Genomic DNA, 16,336 nt, shown 5'->3' on the forward strand with positions numbered 1-16,336 from the left:
CCCGAGTGCAGCCCCTGGGGCACCAATGCGCGAACATGAGGGAGTCCCCATACGTGGGTGCATGTGCAGGAGTGTAACCCTCCACGTGCCACTGTGCAAATAGGAAGGCAGCAGCCAGTCACCAGCACGAGCAGGAGCGCAGCCCCCCATGCAACAGTGCACAAGTGCGAGTGCAGCCCCCCAGTGCACCAGTGCGTGACTAGGAGTGCAGCCCCCGTGGCACCGGCACACCAGCATGAATGCAGCCTGGACTGCACGAGCGCACAGCCACAACTGCAAGCCAGACTGCAGCAGCGCGCGRGCGGGAGCGCGAGCCCTCTCGCGCCGGTGCGCAGCCAGGGCAGCGCAGACCCGACCTCGCATCGCGGGCAGGGCTTCGCCCCTGCGAGCCTGTGGAACGGTGCGGCCGTCAGGAGCGCGGTGCTCTCAGCGCCGCGCGGGGAGGGAGCTGCACAAGCGGAGCGCGGTCGGGCTGCTGGCTGCAGCGCCATAGCACACGCTGTGCTGATACGCTGTGTTTTCAACCAGATAAAGAACACAGAAACTTCAAAAAGCAGCCATGTAAGGCTGCAGTGCTTGGGGTTTTCTTTTTTCTTTTTTCTTTTTTCCTTTTTCTTTTTTTTCCCCCCACTTTCCTGCCCGATCTCCCGGCGTGCTGCTTGCTGCTGACTCGCTGGGTGAGAGCCGAAGGCCGCAGCACTGGCCCAGCGCAGGCGCCGCGCTCCCGCGCCCGCGCCGCGCAGCAAAGGCGCCCGCAGCCCCCGGCCCCACTCACCGCTGAGCGGCCCTGCCTCGGGCGCCGCTCCGCTGGGCTCCGGCCGACGTCCCTGCCTGAATATACGTATTTTTACAGCATCGAGGCCGTCGCGGCGGAAGCCGTCAGGGTCTGCCGGAGAAAACAAATCCATAACAACATAATCGATAAAGTTTAATTTAATTATATGGCCATGCCCCCCCTCCACTTAAACTGGAATAGCGATTTCCGATGATTTTCTTTCAAGGGTGTCAGTGTGATGCCTTTACTAAGGCACGGCACTGGTGTCTGCCTTATCCACAGTGACCTAACGGCACTTTCCCCCAGGTCCCCGAGGTTTTGTTAGGTAACTTTTGGTCACTGGAAAATAGGAAAAAACACAGATGAAGGGRAGGTAAACAGGGGGATGAACCGAAACTTTCATTGCTTTCAACCACTAGGCAACATCGGTTCCTTTTCTAAAAGCATCTCGGAAATCAGATTTTTTATACAGTGTCTTACAGCCTAGCAGCCCCCGCCTTTCCCTCAAATTACTGAGCCGGGCACCACGGGGGGGTTGYGTGAAACCCGAGGTGAGAGGGTCAGCCTCCAACCGAGCGGTTTTACTCAAAAAGCGGCAGCAGGTCGCGGAGGTGCCAGCGTGGTGCCCACCACGGTCTCCGCAAGAAGCTCCACCGCCCCGGCACGAGCTGCCCCGGCCGAGGGCAAAACCGGGGCTGGGAGGGGGCGCAGGGCTTTTTTCCAAGGCCTGCTCTCCGATCACGCCGCGCTTCGTTTTCCTCATGCATGCTGATCGCTTGCTGACTTTGGCGCAGGCGGTGGCCCCGCAGCGCCCGCGTGCGGAGCAGCCGGTGGCTCGCGGCGTTTCACTCCCGCGCCGCCGCGCTCCCGCCCGGTGACGCGTTTCGGCAGCGTCTTGCGCCCCAGCCACGCCGCGGGCCGAAACGCGACCGCTTTTTTTCCCTGTAACAAGCGAAGAAAATTTAAACAGGAAGAAGGCGGAATCGGTATCAAGCCCTTCAACTTTCACTGAAATGTGCTCTGAAGGCATTTGCTCAAAACTGCCATTAAAGGTCATTTTTTCCCCTAGGCCCAGCGGAGAAAATCTTCCTCCCTGCTGCGTGCTTGTGCAAGGACCCTGCCGGGCGGGCGCCCTCGGCGCCGTGCCGGAGCCCCGGGGCGTTGGGGGCAGCGGGGGGGAGAGCGGGCCAACGGGGTTGTGCTCCGAGGAGCGGCTCCGGCCCCTGCCGCCTCCCTGCCGCCGCTGGGGTCCCCCCGCGCCTCCCGCCCCGGGGCGGAGAAGGAACAGCGAGCCGAGCCGCGGATCTGCGCTTGCCGGAGCGCCGTCTTCGTGCCGTGTGTGACCGCAAAGGCGCTAGCGCGTGTCCCCGCGGGCGTGTTCATGCTGGTAGATGTTTGTGTGAACGTATATACGTATGTGGGGGGAAACGTGGGGAGATTTGGGAACTCCATTCTGGGGCAGATCCTCCTCTTAACTTGCCCTGGATGACAAGGATCTTCCTGGTCCAACTCTTCCTCGGCCCAGCAAGACGCAGATGCAAGGAAAGAAGAGCAGTCATTGCTTTTTCGGTTCTCTTTAAGCAGTTGCAAAAATAACAGCATTGATTTTTTTTCCCCACTGTTTTAAAAACGTGCTTCCTCTCTCTTCATGATAATTCAGTGCAAGGCTGGGCTTAAAAAGTCCCTTAATTTAGCACCAGAGGTCTTGACTGCTACATCCTTACTGTGTTGTGGTAGGGCTGTTTGGGATATTCTGGATTAAAAAGTGCTATGTTAGCACATGGAAAAAATTGTAGCGGCATTTGCTTTATTTTCTACGAGCCGGGAAGACAGCTCTCGGCACGCGGCGTAGCAAACCGCCCGCCGGCGCCCAGCGCCCGCTGCTCGCCGGCCTTCTGGGTCGCCCGGCGGCAGGGGAGTCCGCAGCGCCCGCTCACTTCTCTTTCCCCGCTCCGCCAACGCGACGCGAGCGGCTTTGGGGATGCGTCGCGTCTCGGCAGAAACGTGCCGCGAAAAGCCAGCAAGGCGTCTTCGTCCTTTCCAAAGGCTCTGTCAAACCCGCTGTGCCGAAGGGTTTGCACCCGGGAGCCTTCGGGGCGATGGTTGGAAAAAGACCAACCAGGCCATGAGCCATGCACCTGGCTCGCTTTAGAAATTTCTCTGGATATTTTAAATATTTATAGGTTTTGGGCATTAATAGCCTTATCCGAACACAGGAGAGCATTGTCCTTTGCAACAAAAGCCATGTGCAGCGAAGGCCATTAAGAAATTACAGCGTAATAAAATTACAGCATATTCAAAACACCCTGCGGCGGCTAATCCTCCCCGTGCCGCGGGGAGGAAAGCGGCCAGGCGGCAGCGCAGGAGCCGGGGCTCCGCGGAGGCAGCGGCGGGGCTTCGCAGGCGCCCCGAAAGCAGCCGGCCCCGGCCCGGCCCGGCCCGCCCGGTCCCGGGGAGCAGTGCCGACCCGCGCGTGTCTGTGCTCTCCGAACACACGGGGGGTTTCTCCTCCTGGCAGGCYGCTCACCCAGCTTTTAAAGACAATAGAAGTATTTCGAGGCAGTCGTTAAGCCTCTCCCCTCACTACCGTGAGCGCTACCAAGTGAAGCAAAACCGAGACGCGGTTATTCAAGTCAAAGCATGAATTCAACGGGTTGCATCACCGGGGCTTTTTCTCCCCCCACCCAGCAGCTACGTGGAAGGTGAAGAAGTGCTGCGCTATAGAAATACCAGCTAGGACACTTGATGTAGCTTGTTCTGAGTCTTTCCAGCTTCTTTTTCCTCCTGCRTGTGTTTGCAGGGTTGGATAAAGGCAGCAGGGGAGAGCACACAGAAGTTTGATCCAAACCGGCCAGAGGGGTGACTTCAGACTGAGAAATCACCAGCAATATACCGGATTTTATAAGACTTTGCCTGGAATTTGTACTGAAATTCTTCATCTGAAAGTCTGTTTAGGCAGTAGTTGCTTCTAGTAGCAGTTTTGACTTGCCTGGGACATTTCTTTCTTCTCCGTGTGTCTGGAAGAACGCGGTTTCTCTTCCAAGCATAGAGGTCTCGCTGCTCTACAGATGTGCCCAGGAGCTGAAAATGGTGCCAAAAGCAGGCACCCCCCCCCAGCAGACGTGGTGTTTTGCCAGAACATACAGCTCTGCTGTTGCTTTGGACCCCAGCGAGCCTCCCGACCGGGCTTCAGCACCCTGGTTTTGGCAGGGGCAGAGCTGCCCCCAGACGAAGGCTGCTCGTGCTCTTGGCCATCCTGAGGCGGCCGAAGTCGGTGGAGACGGCGGGGAACCAGCATCCAAACCGAGACCCGGATAGCTCTGCTGGAAGAGCGACAACAGGGCATTCTCCGCGAGTCTGATTGGTTGCTCAGAATAAAAATTTGACCATCTTCTAGGCTTTTAAGGCATAGAGGAAGGAGTTCAGAGGGAACTGGCATCTGGAAAAGGGTGGGTTTTTTACTTCATCGTTTGTGTATGTGGTTCTACATGATTCGTATGTACTCACAGCCATGGATAGGAATCTCTCTGTTTGCAAAATCTAAGTACCTGCTCCTTTCGGTACCCGCGGACGGTGCCTGGCAGCCGAGCGCCCCGGCCAGCACTCCCACCAAGCGCCAGGAACGCTGCGGTGGCCGCCCTGCGGGTGCCGGAGGGAAACGTAGCTTATCCAAACAAATGCAACTCGACATATCGAATACTAAGCTGAAAAATAATTTGAAATAGCAGCTCGTTTTTAAAATAACTCAGGATCTGATTTCATGACCTGAGAAGTCAGAGCCTATACAAAAAAAACAATACTCCAGTGTGCATCTAATCACGGCTTCCTGCCCGTATCAGATAGCTGCAGGCGCTGGGCTCATTAGACATTTTCTGTGCTTGCTTCCAGCTTTACCTACTGCTTGTATTTGCATTCAGAGCGTTGTTAAGCCGCTAGACCCATTTTCTCAAGACCGACAGCGTAAAGTCGGACTAAAACCGCTCGCATCTGCCGGCCTGCGGCCGGGCTTGCACAGAACCCCGGGTACTCCCAGCYCACGCCTAGGGCTTGCAGCTCGGGCAGCCCGCGCTGGGCGGCGGGCGGGCGGCCCGCAGGCGCCCCGCTCCCGGCTCCCGCGGCTCGCAGCACACCCAAAACGCGAGTGTTTCACAGTGCTGCCGTCTGCTGCCACCAGCCCGGCCCCGGAGGGCTCTGCCGGCGCCAGGCCTGGCCCTGCTCCGCTGGCCCTTGCCCTGCTTGTGCAGCAGCAGAGGTTTTGCACAGAAGTGGAGTTTTTGCACAAAAGCGGAGTTTTTGCACAAAAGTGGAGTTTTTGCATGGAAGTGGAGTTTTTGCACAAAACACGTCCGTGCAGTGGCTTGTTGCCCGCTCGCGCCCCATGCGGACAAGCCCCAGCGCCCAGCAGCGCACACGGGTCCCCACGCACCCGGGAGGGACCCAGAGCAAGCACCCGCGCTCTCCCTTCGAGCTAAGAAGCRGCGATGCCCGGAGGAAGAGCGCGCCCTGTTCGCACGCGTCGGCCCGGGCACGACCGCAGGGCGCCCGGCCGGAGCTGGCGGGGCTGCAAAACTCCGCTCCGCACCCCCCCCCCGGCCACGCGAGCAGCAGCTTCGGGAGCGCTGGGCAAACCCCTCCGAGCGCAGAGGGGAAGGGGCCGCGTCCCGCGCGCGGGGCCGTCGCGGGGCAGCCGCGAAAGCAGCTGCCGGCCAGCGGGAGGAAAGGTGCCGGCACCCCGGCCCCCGCGTCCTGCGGGACGGCTGCGGCCAGCGGGAGGGGAAGGAGTTTCGGGAACTTGTGGGAGCTGTTCTTTGCCGGGGGTGACATTTCTGACTCTGCGTGAATCCTTCCTGCTGGATTCGCCGCCAAGGACGTGTCCCCGGGGCGGGCACAGCGTGCGCCCGGCGGAAGCGCTCTCCTGCAGAGCTGCTCTTGCTGACGGCTTGTGCTTTTTCCAGCCGAGGAGCTTTGCTATTGCAGAGAGAACGTTAGATTTTTACGGGTGTCTTTTACAAATTAGTTTCTAAAATTGTTTTCCCGTCTTGCATCACCGGGAACGTCGCAGCCGTCGGGGTTGGTGGAGAGCAGCAAACGGCGCCGGGCCGCCGGGATCCTCCCCGGGCCCCGAGGAGCAGCGGCCCCCAGCCCGGTCCAGCGCCCGGCTCCCTGCGGCAGCCACGCGGCCCTCCGGGAGAGGGGCCGCGAGCTGCTGGACCAGCACAAACCCAGCCACGGACACAGCGTGAGARCAGGTAACGTTATTGCCGTTCACCGCGTTTCGTTTGGGCTCAGAGAGAAACGCTGCTCGTCCGAAGCGGCGTCGYGTACTGGGAGCCGACGAGTCCAGCCCAGGGGATGAGTCACGGCCCAGCGGACCAAATCCCCTCTCTGCGGGGCTGCTCGTAAGTGAGACAAGCTGAACTCCGTAGTAAGTCACGAGTAAACAGCGAACTACGTGAAAATCAGGATCAGCTGCGCCGCGACGGCGTGGGCACGGCGCCCGCGCAGAAACGAGCCGCGAACGCGGCGCCGTCTGCCTCCGGAGACCGCGCGGGGCCGGCGGGGATTCGGATACGCCCGAGCGCCGGCGCGGCGGGGCTCCCCGGGTGGCTTCGAAGCCCTCCCGGGAGACCCCGAGGAGCTCTGCTCGGCCCCCGCCTCCCGGGCCGCGGGTCGGGCAGCGCCTGCAGCCCCACGCGAGCTCTGCCCGCTCCGAACTCGGAGGACTTTTGCTGCCCAGGGCAGCGTGGGCGCGGAGGCAGTCTACCCCGCGCGGCACGGCACGCGTCCGAGCCCCTGCCCTCTGCGCCAGGGGAAGCCCTCGGCACACGTTCTCTTTCTAACATTGCAAAATTATTTTCCCTTGTTCAGAGACTCCTGTGAATTGATTAACAGTTTCCACAAAAGAATTCAAAACTTGCATCAAAACTTCCTTCTGTTCAGATATTCTTCATTATTTCTCCAGACCAAACGGAACTTCGGGTTTTCCATACATAACTGTCTTGGTCACCCGAAGCATTTTGTGTTCAATAAAATACTAGCTTTTCATTAGAGAGGAAAAGCCTTGTGGAGCACAGTTTTCCTGGAATTACACATCTCCGCTTCCCTCGCTCAACATGTTTAGAATTAAGTCACAAAACCTTAAGTTACCCTCTAATGATCTGTTTGTTTCCAGATTCCAGTTCCCACAATATGTTTGCTGACAGCAGTTGGGCTCTCTGACAAAAGGCACAGATTTTTTCCCCAGAATGTATATTTGATTTGTTCTGATGCATTACAGGGGAAGGGTGCAGTCTGGACAAGCTGTCACCAGTAACGTGGCTGCAAGCCTAAGGGCAATTTATTTAGTACAAACTAAGTGTTTATACTAAATGTTCTCTGTCTGAGCACTATCGCTTTCGAATTTAGCTTTTAATTAAGAGAACTGTGAGAAAGGTTGAAATCTGTTTTCAAAGGATTTTGAAGTTTAGCATCATTACGGATTGGAGCTAAAATACCAGTGCAAAGCATTCCCAGGAGGAGGATCATAAAAAGCACCCACCCGGAGCTTTGGACTGTACAAAACCTCGGGGGGGGGGTTAGCTGTTTGTATTACATATTAAAACATAACAAAAACAAATCAGTTCTCGAAAGGAGACATTGCTTCACAGCAAAGTCTAAGTGTTTCTCTCAGAATAATGTTGAACACAATATGTTGACACTTGCATTTTCCCCGCCCCCTTAAAAAAAGTTCCCCCAAACTCGTCTCCGTGTCACGACGCACTTTGAGTTCAGCAGAACTCAAGGGCGCTGCGATGAAATCTGGTTCCACCAAAACGTCTCCAGCCTTTCTAACCTGCCCGCCGAGAGACGGGCCCAGAGGAAGCGCCTTCTGGAGCTACCTGTCGGTGCTCCACGAAGCGGTGACARCCTGGGGTGACATGCTAAACGGGTCCTGCCCAAGCGCAAAGCAAACCCGAATCTGCGACATCTGCAGAGACCGGCACGTGGACTCTCTTAAAAGAAAAAGCTGTTTTCTTCTGGGTCTAGTGTAAGTTCCTCTAACRGAAGGATATTGGGTTTGCCAGCGGCACGAACGCACCGTCCCGTAGAAACCTGCGCTGCTCCGTGGCTGCGGTCACCCGCGCCGGAAACCTGCCGTGCAGCCCGGCGGGAGTGGAAGCAACTGGGGGGAGAGGAGGGAAACCCACCTGGGAGGGAAGGGCCCGGGAGCCGGAGAAAAGCGCTGCGCCGGACCAGGAGACGTGCTAGAGAGATGCACTTTGACACCGGAGGAGCGCACCGCGGGAACACCCAGCCCGTGGCCCTAACCCGCTCCCAGGTGGCTCCCGGCCCTGCACGTTGAGAAATCGGTATCGGATGCTTCTCTGAAGGCTGTGTACAAGTTCAAATAAGAATTATTTCAGGCAGTTATCCCACTTGTTATATTGTACCTTATCCCCTGCTTCCTAGGGGATAGGCCCTGTGAGGAGTGGTTCTGAGTTTTATTCCCAGAAAGAATTAATATCTCATTATTATTTCCATTTTTTACAGGAATTAGGATTATTCTTATTTGCGTGTTGCAAAATATTTTAGATGTAACAAATAAAATACCTACAAAGTTATCTGAAGGAAGGAAATATTTTCCGCGGTATCAAATTTGCTCCGTGCTGAGGTGATGACTCAGAAGACTGTAAAATCCCTGAGCAGCCTGCGAGGGTGTTTCTCCGGGCTGTGAAGCTGACCCTCCTTTTCTTACAGATAAGAGCTTTATGGCACAGACATTGTTCCTTCATTAGTGCCCTGTTTGCACAATGCGTTTGATGAATAGGCTTTCCGCTGTGATTGCAGCAGGCTGAAATCAGGAAGGCAAATGACCTTTGGGCTTGTGATTGCCTGTTCACATAGTTACACTTACTTTCCCAATTAACACATAGGTATTCCTTTCCCTAACATGCTTTATGTAATTTTAATATGCTTTTCTGTTGTATTTAAAAATACAGAGGAAAAAAAAGAAAAAAAAATGTCCCATTGTTCTCCCACATGTTTGTTTTCACTGCTGCTACTAAGAGGAAAGGGCCTTTACAAAAACAGGATACAGCAGAAATCCTCTGCAGGGGAGCACCTGGCACACACACACACACACACACACACACACACACACACACACACGCACACACACGCAACGTGTTTGCAACATTAATCGAAAGTCCATAGAAAGTCATATGTAAATAAAAAACGTTAACGAGCGTGTTGTTATTCTCTTGAATGGGAGTAACATGAAGTCCCCGATGAGCAACTCCACCAGCCTGGGCAGGTCCTGCTCCACTGGGATGAATTACAACCTGCCCACGGAAATCTTTCCCTGTGACCTCAGCTAAAGACCAGTTCTGGCATTTTCCCTACTAAGCCGGCGCGTTCGGGCTCCCCTCTTCCCCGAAGCGTCTGMGTGTTACCCAGGGCTGAGCCCCTTCCAGCGGGTGGAAAAAGCTCCCTTCTGCAGGCCTTTCTCGAATGCAATTTAACCTACTGCCCGGGCCGCGCACAGCGGGGCCCCGTCTCGTCCCCCCGGCCCCGTTCGGCCGCAGCCTCCGTGCAGGGCRCGGGGCCGAGGCGAGAGGGCTCGCAGGCTGCTCTCGCCTCCAAACCTGCTTTTGTGGGCTGTTACGAAGAAGATAATAAAAATTTCTGTTTTCTTTCTCCCAACACTTGAGCGTTTGGAGGAGCTGCTGCTTCCAAAGGGAAACGCTGACCCCGTCCTATGACCCCGAAGGATAAATCAAACATAGTTAGCAGCAGATCTGCATTTCTCTAATCAAGAGCCTCGTCCTTGGCCAGAAAGTACCTCGTGGGAATTTGGTTCTAGCGACTCAGAGGCCAATAAAGAGCAATTTGAGCTTTTCCGACTCCAAGACACAGTGAYTGCAATTCCATCCACGCTGGTGAGAAATGACAGCGACCCACTCTGCTACCTCCCCTTTAGGAGCCATCATAAGATTGTTTTAATAAAAAAGTAAATATTTAAGTCTCAGATTTTAGGGAAATATTTTCTTCTGCTTTCTTTCTAAGGAAAAATGCACACCCCYTTAAGATTTAAGGCTATTCTTTGAGGTAGGGGGGAGCAATGTGCTATTCCAGTTTTAATTTCATTGGGATACAATTCCATCTTTTTTCCTTTGAACTAGGCATAATGCTTGTTTCTTCACTAGAAATGATCATGCCTTTTGATTCAGCCTTGATTTGTGAAGCAGACATTTTACTATTATTTAGTTGAACTATAAATGATTATATAAAAACTTAGTTAAGACTATGCCCATTTATACCACAGGTAAGCTGAAGTCCAAATCATTGGCATAGTGCCTTTAAACGAGAGGGCATTTGCTTTCATTTGATAAAAGGAATAGCTAGGGAGACACCACAGACTGAGTACAAGAGATTATGTGTGATATTACTTACAATCAGTCTGATGTCTTCCCTTCTAAACAAAGATTATTTCTGTTTATACTGAGATCTTCCATTGTTTAGAAACTGTAAACAAACATCCTCTGCTTTTCGTATTTATTGTTTAAATAGCTGCCCATCGTGCAAGGAAAAGATTTCAAGATTTGTCCATCATTTTTTCCTCATAAGAAAGAAATAAAGCCACAACATCTTCCCTTGCTGCCTGCAAGGAATTCTCTYACAAAATCATTTTCTTCCAAAGGCTCTGCGATAAAACACAACGGTGGTGCCCAGAGGCAAGAAAACGTACTTCCTTGGTGACGCTCCGGTCCCGCGGGTTGTATGAAATAGCGGGGAAAATCTTTGCAGCCCTGGCGCAGACGTGCCGACTGCTGAGCAAGTGATTTTTTTGAGGACAGATCATGGGTAACTGTCCTGGCAGTCACCTGACGCCCCTGCGCACCCTGCAACGGCTCCCGCGCCCCTCCAGCGCCCAGCTCCCGCGCCCCGCGACGGCTCCCGCACCCCTCCGGTGCCCGGTTCCCCGCGCCCTGCACCCCGCTCCCGCGCCCCTCCAGCGTCCGGCTCCCGCGCCCCGCGACGGCTCCCGCACCCCTCCGGCGCCCGGTTCCCGCGCCCTGCACCCCGCTCCCGCGCCCCTCCAGCACCCGGCTCCCGCACACCTACCGCGCCGCAGCCGCACGCCGCGCTGCCCGCTGCTGCCTCCCCGCTGAAGCGCTGCTCCTCTTCGGCTCCGGCTGCTGCTCTCGGGGCGGCTGGAGGTCACCAGGCTGCRGGCTTGCTCTTCGTCTTGCAGCTGAGCACTTTAACTCTTTCCGGCCCCGGGAAGGCGGGTATCGCACGCGCAGGCTTCGCCTCCCTCACCCCTTCCCGGAGACGCCCAGCTCGACTTTTCCCCAGGCACCGGACCGCGGTGACGCACACCTGGGAGAAACGCGGCTTTCGGCCGGGGAGTTCAGCCCCGTTACTAGGGGGAGGCCGTGACGCAGCAGCCCGCGATGAGATTTTCTCTGTAACAACTTACGCCAAATCCCCAAGCCCTCCTGCTATTCCCACGCATTCCTTTCGCCACCAAATCCCCACCGGAGACGGGATGATTACACTGAGGAAGGGAAGGGGAAAACCTTAGACAGCGCTTTTTTCCCTGCCCCCTTTCCCACGGAAGCCTTGGGAAGCAGACACGCGGGGGGCTGTGCCGCCGCGGCAGCCTCCCACGGCACCGCCCCGGCACGGGATGGCCCCGCGCGCGGCACGGTGACCGGTGCACGTCGCCGGCCTGATCCACGCGATGGGGTCAGCTCCGGCCGCGCGTCCTCAAAACACTGATTTCCAGCAAGAAAAAGTGATACATGATGAGGTCGCTTGCCATCCTGATGGCGACGGGCTCGAACCCCCCCCCGCCCCGTTCCTCCGGCGCGTCCTTGCTGCGGAGCCGCGGGCTCCCCCGCCGCTCCCACGGTGCCRGATGCCCCGTGCCCGGGGGACCACGGTCCCGGGCAGGGCGCTGCGCGGGGGGAGCCYGTGCCCCGGCCCCAGCGCCCGGGCTCTCCGCTCCTCGGGGCAGAGCCTCTGCCGAGGCTTTGGGCTGAACTCCACGTGTTTTGGTCGCGTAGAAACAAAAGCAGCCGGCGTCCACGCGCCCCACGCTGCAGGAGAGGGCGGTTTGTCCCCAGAGATGGGGGCTTTGAAATCCCCTGCGAAACTTTCCCTGCCGCGAAATCCCCGTGCAGAGGCCCTTGCYGAAGGGCAGCGTCGGCTGCTCGTCCCGCGCCCGAGGTCAGCCCGGCTCGCGGGACTTCCCGGGCTTTGTCCCGGGGGTGGCGGGGAGCTGTTGGGCGGTTTCGTTTCCAACACGAAAAATGTAAACAYGGACGATTTTGCTTCTTGCCAGGGCTACGATGTGACAATTCCTTCCYTTCCCGTACTCAGAACCTCTCTGTGCTGCACGGCTGTGTCCTAAAATAAAAGGCAGTTTGTGCTTTCCTTACAAATCACGCTGTATTTTGCCCTGGGAGGCCTTCTCGTCTGGGGGCTCTCTAGCGGCCAGCACTCTCCCCTGCATCTGGTGTTACTTAGCCAGCAATTTCTTTTGGCCTTGCCTGGGGGCCACAAGCACTCCCCAAAAGGCGAAACCGGGGTTAAAATTGTTTAGAGAACAAAACTCTGCTAGAACATTTTATCGGAGTCCAGGGAAATTACTTTAAAAATACATATGCGCAGCATTAGCAGCAATAACGCGCTTTAGAGAGTCCACTGTAAAAGTAATGATGTCTGAAAATGGAGCCAGCTTCTCAAACCCAACTGCATGGAGATCACATCAGGCGCACAGCTTTCATTTCCAGCTTACGCAGTGTGACAGAAAACACACTGGTTGTTTGCAAAACTTAGATAGTTTAGTTGCCTGTTTATTGGAACTCAAAGTTTCACCAAAATCAGGGCTCGGTGATACCAAGTTTTCAGCTTGTACTGAGCCATACCCTGCTCTCCAGCTGCTGCTGGTATGTAGCTGAGGGCACCTAATACAGCTGTGACTGTTAAACTCCTACAAGACAACAAGTAATGTAGGAAATATGTCCCGGGTGTCTAAAGACGGGGTGAAAGGTATGAACACTAAGAATAGACCTATGAAACCTGAGCAAGTGCCGCTAACCAATATTTCTTCTGGATTTCTTAAACCATGTCCTACATGGAAAACAAAACAGACACGTGTGCAGGAGTTCCCAGCGTGAGCTCGCCCTCCATCCCCCGTCAGCCAGAACCGCCCCGAACGCGTCTCAGCCTCCGTCTTCAGCTCTTCGGCTACTCACAAAAGCGAGCGRCTAAAGCATTCCTCTTCTGGCTAAAGCTGGACCTTTTCTTTTCTTGTTTTTACTGCAGAGCTGAATTTGCTTTTCTTTCTTTTTTCTTTTTTCTTTTTTTTTTCTTTTTTGTATGGGAGCAAGTATTTTTCTAACCTTGCGTTCATGCAGCACCTCAGAGCAAATCTTCTCTGAAGGGGTGCAGATAGGAAATATTTCTAAGATGCAGTTTGCTTTGATTTCCACAGAATCTGATTCAAGTGCTAAAAACAAGGTGGGAAATAAATCCAGGGAGAGAGGAGGAGCACAGAACCACATCCTCCTTAATGCCTCTGGGACCCTTTCATCTCGRTCTGAAAACCTCACCGTTAATCAAAATAATTGCATGAGAACAATCAGGAAATTCGGAAACATTCACCACGAAAACYTGTCACTGCAAATTCACCATCGTGGCTAAAAAACAGATTATCCCCGTCAAAAGCTGTGGGAAAGTTTGCTCTGTGGCGGTAGGGGTGGAAATAAATATTTGCCCGGTGTGCTGCGTTTCTCCCGAAGCGGCCCCGCGCTGGGGAAGCGCCGCCGAGCCGCGGCCGAGCAGCCTACAGCCGGCGGCGAGGAGGGAAAGCGACGGCCGGAGAGCGGGCACCGTGCTCAGAAGCGCCCGCGGATCCGCACCGGCGGAGGCAGCACGCGGCGCCAGGCAGCGCCGGGGGCCGGGAGCCTCTTCCCAGGCGCTTGGGAGGGAAGGAGAAACCCAAAGGGAGCCAAGGAGACCTTCGGAGAGGAGCGGMAATCGAGGGGGAGCCGCGCGGGGATGGCGCGGGGCCGAGGAGCGGAGTTACAGATTAATAACGCATGCAGCGCAATTAATCTCGATTAGTTGTTATTTTACAGCGTCAGCAGCCCGCGGCCGCGGCGCGCGGCRCCCCGGCCCGGCGCGTTCCCGGGCTCCGCAGGGCCGGGCCGCCTTACGGCACGCCTGGGAGGCCTCCAAGCGCTGCGTCAGCGGGCAGGAAGCGGCGCGGGTGACTCACTCCGCGCACGCTTGCTCCCAGACCGGTGAACTAACACCCGGCCCGCCGGCCCCCTCCCACGAAGCGGGAGGCGGACGGGGGCGCGCCGGCCACCTGCTCCGGCCTCCTCGGCAGCCCCCGCCGCCCCGAGCCGAGCTGCGAGCTCGCGGGGCTCCGATTCCCAGCGCTTCCCGCCGGCTGCCCCCGCGGCGGCGGCAGCTCTCCGGATCGGGGCGTTTGGGCAACGGAGGGGCTGGGACCGGCATCGCGCTGGCGAGACGCCGAAGCCCGGCCTCGTCCTCTTGCCCGGCAGCAAACCGCCCAGCTGAAGCGCTTCCTTGCTGAAACTCCCGAGACACGAGAGCGGCGCAGCAACGTAGRCAGCGTGAAAACCTGGGATCCGGGGGGACGGGCTCAGCGCAGGAACAACGTAGCTCCCCGTCCGGGGAAGCTTTTCGTGCTTTCACCCAGAACGGGCTGCGCTTACCGGGGCGYGTGGGCGCCTGCCCCGCGGGGCTGGGGACACCCGCAGCCAGGGGGGAGCCGGGCACCCGCTGCACACCAGGGAGCGAAGCGCCAGTTACCACACAGCTGCTTTACTCCATCCTTTTGCTTTATTTTATGTTCATATTTCYTTGATATAATAGAATACAACTTATTTTACATAATGTATACAAACTATATCACAATGCTGTACAGAGCAAAGCATGAATTACACGGTAAAAACCGGGAAACAAGTCACGAGGTTCTCCGCACTGCCAAGCCCACTGTTTTCCCTGTAGAAAATGGTTTTCACCCCGTTCTGTGATCTCCCAGGAAGCCTTCGATCTCCTTGAAGCTTCCCACCTAACCAAGGGCTCTGTCCCCGCTCCCCGGCCTCAAGGTAGGCTTGGCCAGACACCCGAGCGCTCGCCCGGGCTCTGCSCAGCCAGGGCAGGGCTGGAGCGGCGCTGCTCCCGCTCGCCCTCCCGCCTCCGCCCAGCCCTGGCCGCCAGCCTCGAGACTTTTAGCCTTTCGCTTCCCATTGTTCTTATCTCCATTTTTCACAAGCCCTAAAGAAAGCAGCTCTCTGTCTTTGGAGCATCATAATTATTCCCAGAGTAATTACTGCAGACTCAAAAAATCCCTCACTTTTTCTCCAAGGATGAGCTATTTTTTGCAGAGCACATGGGTGGCCTCAGATAAATCACTGGGTTTGGCAATTCCGTTTGCTGCGTTTATGAAAGTAGTGAATCAATCTCAGCTCCACGYTGAGCAATAGAGCCACGGCAGGATGCGGACCTGCCTCTCGTGATATTTTCTTTTTTTGTAGCTCTTCATGAATAAAGCTGGGAACCGTACTCGGAACTATCATTCAAGATATTATGGGATATTRTAAGTTAAATCTGGATTTAGGACTATCGCATCTCTAAGAACGTGCAATAAAATTATGGAAAAGGAGGGAAAGGAAAGCTTTTGGAGACTGCAAGAGAGCGGGGCAAGAGCTGCCAGGAGTCGGTGTCTCACAAACAACAGGGAGAAAGCAAGAAAGACCAGGGGAGACAGACCATGGAAAAAGTTTATAGATGGATCCCAAAACTGACCTCTGCAGGAATCCCAAATGAAGCACACAAACATGTGCAAATAACACGTACAATTAGCAACAAAAGGAAGATACTGGCTACRGCTTCCCAGAACGCCCGTGTTCCTGCGGAACGTCCCATTGTGAACACAGCGCTACTTTTTAAATTATTTTTAATGAGTAATAAGAATAATAAACCACCCATTTTCCATTCTCTAACCTAATGGAATAAATATATAACTTCACAGCATCTGTACAACAATGTCCAGAACACTTTTCCAAATACGGAAGGATCAGGTTCCATTCCTGAAAGAGCAAAATTAAACCCACCCATGATAGAAATGATGACACCAGGCAGAAAAGCAYACAGGAAGACATAAGCTTGTCTCCACGTCAATTCATTCAGAAACGTAGGCTAAATATACATTTAATGGGGGAAAAAAAAGTAGTTAGTTTACAAGAAATCATAGACTTCTAACCTCTATTTCCTCTCCCAATTCCTTACATTCCAGTTCCCAAGCCACACACACCAGCAAATCAAACTTTGACCTTAAACCTCAAAGCAGGAGAATTAGCCAAATACTTAAATTAAATAACTCTTTTTAAAAGAAAAGTCTGTTTCATTTTTCTAACTGCAAATTTTCCAGCTGGGAAGAGCGTTTTAGGCTGCTGCGCTTTCCAAGTTTGTAGAAATGTTTCTGTCTCCTCTGTCCCATCCCTCATAACTTGAGAAATACACCATCTTACTCAT

Source organism: Rhea americana, unplaced genomic scaffold (assembly GCF_003343005.1).
Source record: "Rhea americana isolate MKP2758 unplaced genomic scaffold, rheAme1 scaffold_19, whole genome shotgun sequence".
NCBI lineage: Eukaryota > Metazoa > Chordata > Aves > Rheiformes > Rheidae > Rhea > Rhea americana.